Here is a 7473-nt window from a genome sequence, read left to right on the forward strand (position 1 = left end):
GGGGTTTATTAGACCCAACACATGTATTGCTTTCAATACACAACCCTTACCTTGACCGCTTAGAAATAAGAGCATTTGGAATAGGTCTGTCTTGATTCTGATGTCTATTTTGCAATTTGTAGCAATCTGAAATAACGTGTCCTTACTTCTTACAGTAATTACACGTAGGACGAGACAAGGATTTTGAGTCAAGCTTATCTCAGGCTGGATTTTTAGACGTTGTGCCAGTTTGAGATTTAGAAGGGCTTGTATCAGGCTGAAATACTTTTTCGTCAGAAGACTGTTAAGTGGAAGTCTTATTTATAAAAGGAACTTTATGAGTTAAAGGATATTCATCAGCAGCACGAGCAGCATTTTCCAAGGTTTCGATTTGATGTTCGTCAAGATAAGTCTTAACGTCACTATGGACACAGTTCTTTAATTCTTCAAATAATACAAGTTATTTGGGACTTTCATAATCTTGATCAACTTTCTTGGTTAAGCACCATCTATCAAATAACTGCTCTTATTCTCTAGCGAATTCTACATGAGTTTGTCCAGCTTCCTTTTTATGGTTTCTGAACTTTTGCCGATACGCTTCAGGGTCTAACTCAAAACCCTTCACGTATCATAGTCACCACTTTGTTGAACTGACACTGATTTGCAAATATCACTAGCCTTACCCGTGAGTACACATTGTAATAATTGAGTCCAATGTACTCTTTGCCATTTCAAATTTTCAGCACCTTTTTCAAAACAAGTAAAATATTTGTCTACTTCTTTTTTTCTAAAAGGGGGCACTAACCTAATATTCTTTGCAACATCTAACTTAAATTTGAATTTGAAGTGGGAATGTGCTTTTCGCTTGCCAGCTAAATTTACTTTATTCTAAATTGATTATTCCCTCTCATTCTCTCGTTCTTTCTTTTGTAATTGTTCTTTCTCCTTCTCCAATTGCAAATGCATTTGCTCTTTCTGTAACTGTATTTTTTCTTTTTGTAACTGCATTTGTCTTTTTTCTCCCTTTCTTCCGATTGTAAATGCATTTGCTCTTTTTTTTTCCAAATTCGTTTGTGTTTTTGTTTTCTTTTTCCAATTGCAACTGCATTTGCATTTGTTTTTCTTCTTTGTCTTTCTGAAGTTCCAGCTTCCTCAACTCCAATTCCATTTTGTATTTTAATTCTAATTATTTTACTTTTATGTCAGAGTCTGATACAGACTTACTGATCGAAACCAAAGCACGTTTATCCATAACTTTCTTTTCTACCAAGTACTGGACCACAATCATTTTTATTTCTTGTTTCGTTAAGGAAGCCTGTACTTCAGAAAGATCATATTTTCTGACAAGTTGAATTAATTTATCTTTTCTGAAAAGGTCTAGTTGGTTCTGGGTAGGACTTGAAAGAAAGGTTTCCACTCTTGATGACATTTTTGAAACAGCTTGCCGATTTCACTAAAGTTTTCAAAAACTAGGGAAATTCAAATTTCAAAAAAAACGTTTTTTAATATATTCTACCAACATTCAAAAATCCCAGACGAGCCCCCAGTTCTTACGTTACGTGTTTTCGCTCGAATAAACAGTAACAAAAGAAGAGTGAAAAGAACAAGCTTTGAAAAATATAACAAATAATTTATTTCCCTGGAAAAAATCTGTAAAAATGAAAAAGATAAGAACTTACGGTTTTAAGAAACAAATCCAAAAATAATCCAAGAATAATCCACGAATTAGATTTTAGAAGTCCTAATAATGAAAAATTCTAATGAATTCAAGTTAGAGTCCCGACGAAAAATCCAAGATGGAAGGAATTCGAGTCTTGACGAAAAATCCAAGATGGAAGGTAATGACATATACTGTAGACAGTATAGAGCTGATGTGTACAGTCCTTTGTGAACTAAAGAAAACAATATTCCGGTGTTTGAATTACGGATAATATTTAAATAAATGTCTTTGTCCAAGAATTATGTATGAGCACTCAAACAGTTCCAGGAAAAAGAATTATCTTTTAGAATCCAAAATAATTTGAATAAAATTTAAATTTAACTCCAAATGACACAGTAGACACTTTCCGGTGTAAAGAAAAAGCCCCGACAGACTTAATATATATATAAACAAAGATTATACAAAATATACTTGTAGTGATGCGTTAATTCACAAATCATGAAGAAAGAAAAAATTATAACAAATTATGCCATTGCAGGGTAGTAGTGTTGTAGGAAACGTGTGGGAACGGTGTTCACTTACGTTTTTGCGCGCGTTCCCTTGCGCTCGCAACATCCTCCCCCGCCTCCCCCCATTTGAGCAACATTCGTTCTCTCACTTCCTTATTATGTTCTCTCACTTCTTCATTTAGCACTACACCACTGTACCTGTGTAATTCTAGAATCTACGACAGAGTCACTATAGTCTGGTTCACTGCTTCGTATGCTCCTTGCGTTGCACTCCACATTACGAAATCATGTGAATGCCGACGCCATATTATCACGTGATCGAAACAAATGGCCTGATATGGAGAGGTCTAGTTAATCTAACCGCCGCACATTTATTCCATTAATATTATGTTTGTTAGTTACACAATGTGAACTTTATTAACACTTTCGATTTGAACTATAGCAGTCGTCATCTTTTGTTCAAGCTTAACCACCATTTCGATCATATAATTATTTTTCTTAATATTTTTACAAGCAAGCAGAGATGAAGGAAAGGGTACACTCAACGATATTTTGTTATTATGGTACATTTTACACAGCGTCATCCCATACATTCCTTCTCAATCGATTCCTTGATAAATTTTACGTCGAAATTGATATGAGGTGATGTACGACAGCCTAAATATAGCCAAAGATTAAGACGAAAATATCACCCCTCGTTTTACGACAGGGTGAGGGTAACGAATGCTTTTGCAAATATTGCACACTTCACGCCATGTCATCTAAAATATGATAGTTCCAATAAATACCTTGGTCAATTTTACGTTGATATTGATATCTGGTTGTACATGACACTTTAGACATTGCCAAATATTAGTATCCAAATAGCAATCCTTTTCCTCGTGAGGGTGAATGTGACGATATTTGGTCCAATATCGTGTAATTTTTAAAAGCTTCCATTCGCAATCAGTCCTTTGATACCTTTTACGTTAGAACTGATTTAAGGCGACAATGACAGCTTTTGTTTACCAATGATTAAGACCAAAATACTATCTCTTCTATGAAGGCGGGCGGCTGGGGAAACTGGCGTGGAGTGGCTTCTCTGCGTAAAGCAATAATGATTAAATAAAACTACATGTACATGTCAAAATTTTTGATCGAATCTTTAAAGGAATAAATGTACCGCAGTTAGATTAACTAGACCGCTCAATATGAGGCCGTCACGTGACGATATGGCTTCGGCGTTCACCTGACTTCGCATAGCGTAGTGCAACGCTGGAAACATACGAATCAGGGAACCAGACTAGAGTTACTCAACCTTAGTATCTCAACTAAAGCTTCCTTTGTAAGCATTCTGACCAATTTACTGTGCCAATCAAACTGACTATTCCTATGACAGAAGCAAATCAATCTTTCCTGTTCTTTCCAAACTTCAATCTTTATCAAAATCCAGGTGTGCTGTGAAACTAAACTTTATTTTTAAATAATCTGCTTTAATTATAATATGTAACTCCAAAAGTTACGCCCCCACCCCTAGCTTGTGGGCTCGGCGCTATCGCACCTTACTAACGCCGCTACTGTGCCTATGCACTAAATGACCTACTTGTGTTGCTGTGCCGTTATACACCAATCCACAACTAACTTTCCAAACTATTCTAAACATGGTGCCCACCATTTTCTTTGTTACTTTAATAAATATAATTCTGTACACTCAATTCGATCAGGTTTCGAACCCATCACTCTTATCAAACAACTTTTAATAAATGTTCATATTAACAAATGCACACCATATACAAATGTCATATAATTGGAGTAGCAATATAAATTCACTTAAAAATCTTATGATCTTGTGTTACATACTATTTCGCTTACCCTACCCCCCCCCCGATAAAACCCACAATAAAAACAAAATAAAAGCACAAAATAAACAAACACCAGATTAAAAAAGTATTTTTTTTATATATGTAAAAAACGTCTTAGCACAAATCATCCCAAAGGACACTCTCGTACACTGTATCTTGACAATCGTAATTAAATTGTTGAAATAAAAATTGTCGTTCCAATTTCAGGAAAATTACTCACAGTGGTCTAATTTATGTTCCATTCTATCTACTTTTATATAAATGACTGCCACACTGACTTATCAGATGATTATGCAACTAATAATACCTCGGGACAATTAAAATAAATAGTAAAACCAAAGTGTAAAAGAACTCGGTTTCCGTTTTCGAATGATATCAATCTAATCACACGGTAGTCAGACCACGAAACACTTCATGCATGAAAATGTGTGCTCGACAAAGATGTCTGATAAACAGGATGTGAAATTATCTATCGAAGGGTATGAAAAATGTTTCTTCTGTCGAACGTATTCAGAGCATTTAAAGATGAAAATCTACACTGGAACGTATTGGGGGGTATTTAAAGAAAATCTACATTGGAACGTATTGGGGGTATTTAAAGAAATTCTACAATGGAACGTATTGGGGGATATTTAAAGAAAACCTACAATGGAACGTATTGGGGGGTGTTTAAAGAAAATCTACATTGGAACGTAATGGGGGTATTTAAAGAAAATCTACAATGGAACGTATTGGGGGGTATTTAAAGAAAATCTACAATGGAACGTATTGGGGGGTATTTAAAGAAAATCTACAATGGAACATATTGGGAGTATTTAAAGAAAACCTACAATGGAACGTATTGGGGGGTATTTAAAGAAAATATACACTGGAACGTATTGGGGGTATTTAAAGAAAATCTGCACTGGAACGTATTGGGGGTATTTTAAAAAAATCTACATTGGAACGTATTGGGGGTATTTAAAGAAAATCTACAATGGAACGTATTGGGGGATATTTAAAGAAAATCTATAATGGAACATATTGGGGGTATTTAAAGAAAACCTACAATGGAACGTATTGGGGGGTATTTAAAGAAAATCTACACTGGAACGTAATGGGGGTATTTAAAGAAAATCTACAATGGAACATATTGGGAGCATTTAAAGAAAACCTACAATGGAACGCATTGGGGGGTATTTAAAGAAAATCTACACTGGAACGTATTGGGGGTATTTAAAGAAAATCTACACTGGAACGTACTGGGGGTATTTAAAGAAAATCTACATTGGAACATTCATTTTGACAGGCTTTGTTTATAAGCTGAAGCAAACATTAATCTGCAAAACACGTATATCGTACATTCCAACCTCTATTAAAGAATGTCTTTTCATTACTGTCCATATTCATCCTCTTATAGACTGCATGTGAATTATTTATGTCAACGCATCAGAATCTGAAAAGAATGAATAAATAAACTTCAAAACCGAACAACCAGGTTGATATTAAACGTTGTCCTCACAACCGCTACAAGTGACATTTTCAGGAAATTTGACTGCTTTGGCTTATTACAATATATTTATATTTGTGTGTATATAAAGTGGGAGGGTGTGTGTTTGTTAAACTGATGTCTGAGATTTCGTATACATATCTTTACTTCATAAATGTCTTATTCTAAACAAACATAAAGACAAAATCACACCTTGAACATAGTTGTAGATCATAAATTAACACTTACAATGTATTCAGTTATCTTTACTAAAATAAACTCTTTAATACTGAGCTTTCTATGAAAATGTCAGCGTCAATTTTGGAAACGTTTTATGTAAAAAAAAAACCAACATGCTAGTGACGCAGTTTGTTCCACGTCGGTTGATTGTTCAGGTGGACATTACAACGCTCCTTGCAAATTAGGGAAAATTCTTTGAGGCTGGTTCGGGGAAAACGTATTCTGAATAGTGAACCGTAAAGTGATCAAGTTGTATATAGTATTTTGGTTTAAATGCATTTTACGAAACAGATTTAATGGCTGATGATCCTGACGATATATTCACAACTTCAGTGCATGAGTAGACAGAATGTCTATCACGTCATATTCTGACAGAGATGCCCAAGATTCGTGTTTTCGCTGTAAAAACCCAACATATCGACATGACATATCTCAGGTTCCCAGTCAGAACTATATTATAAGAATTGGTGAGGAATGAGGTAATCTACTAAGAGACATATGTATCGAGAAAGTTCTCGAGGTCGTACATGATTATAAGGATACTATAACATGGTATCTGTCAGTTTTATTTAGTTGAGCGCTAGGGTTTCATGGCTTTCCATCGACCTGATTGGTAGTTAAATAGAACAGAAATGGTGTAAGCAGTTTACTTCAATATGCAAGGGATTGTCATTCTTTAGTCATGATTTTGAAAGGAAATCGTTGATATGTCGAATCTATTATGATCAAGTAGAAACCGAACTTTGATGTGAATTGAACTTAATATTGTAATCCAGAAGATCAACGTGTCTCACGGCAAACAGATCTTGTGACTTATCCCTCAAACATTTCTCTAGCGGAAATCAAGACTGACTGCTGTCATTTAGAGAAAAGTGTTGTGTCACTCCGACAGGAGATTATATCTACGCAGGCAATTAAAATCTCATTAGTTACAAAGAATGACATTAATGCATTTCATGCCGATTTAAAGTATAATCTGCAGGCGTTATCTCAAACAAACTAACTGCTCCGTAATGAAATTAAGTAATTTTAAACGATGCAAAGTTTTTTGATGAACAAAAATTAAACACTGCTTACTGTGACCTACAAACCGCTACCGGTGGCCTAGTGGTTAGAGCGTCTGCCTCTGATGCAGGAGGTCGTGTGTTCGATCCCAGGCCGAGTGATACCAAAGACTTATAAAAAGGTTACTAACAGCTGCCTCGCTTGGCGCTCAGCATTAAGAGGTTAGTGTTAGGACTGGTCGGCCTGGTGTCAGGATAATGTGACTGGGTGGGACATCATGCTAGATGTCTGTTGCATGATGCCCCAATGCTAGACATCACTATAAACTGTCACACTGCAGACATCGTAGCGATATGACTGAACATTTGTTAAAGCTACGTTAAAAATCCAAATCACACACACACACACACACACACACACACACACTGTCGCCTAGAAACTTCCTGTCGAGCTCAAGTCTTTGACTAAACCTGTTTCTTATGTCATTGCAGTCTTTTCCCCTGGTATAAGTAACCCATCATGTCATACGAATAGTTGCGATGAATATTGCTTTCCAACGAATGATTCGCAGAACACGACTTCGGTGTCTTACTATTCATTTCCTTTTTCGGTTGAGTTTAATACTACTGATTGTGATAAACATCATTATCAAGCGAGTGCTTAGCAGAACAAGAGTTTGGTGTCTAAGTGTTTATCTCCCTCCTCGGTTCAGTCTAAAGGCTATTCCCAAGTTCTAATCGTAGTGGAGTCAGAAGCCAGTGCAATGCTCCC

Source organism: Sinohyriopsis cumingii, chromosome 5 (genome assembly GCF_028554795.1).
Source record: "Sinohyriopsis cumingii isolate HCF-2022 chromosome 5, ASM2855479v2, whole genome shotgun sequence".
Taxonomy (NCBI): Eukaryota; Metazoa; Mollusca; class Bivalvia; order Unionida; family Unionidae; genus Sinohyriopsis; species Sinohyriopsis cumingii.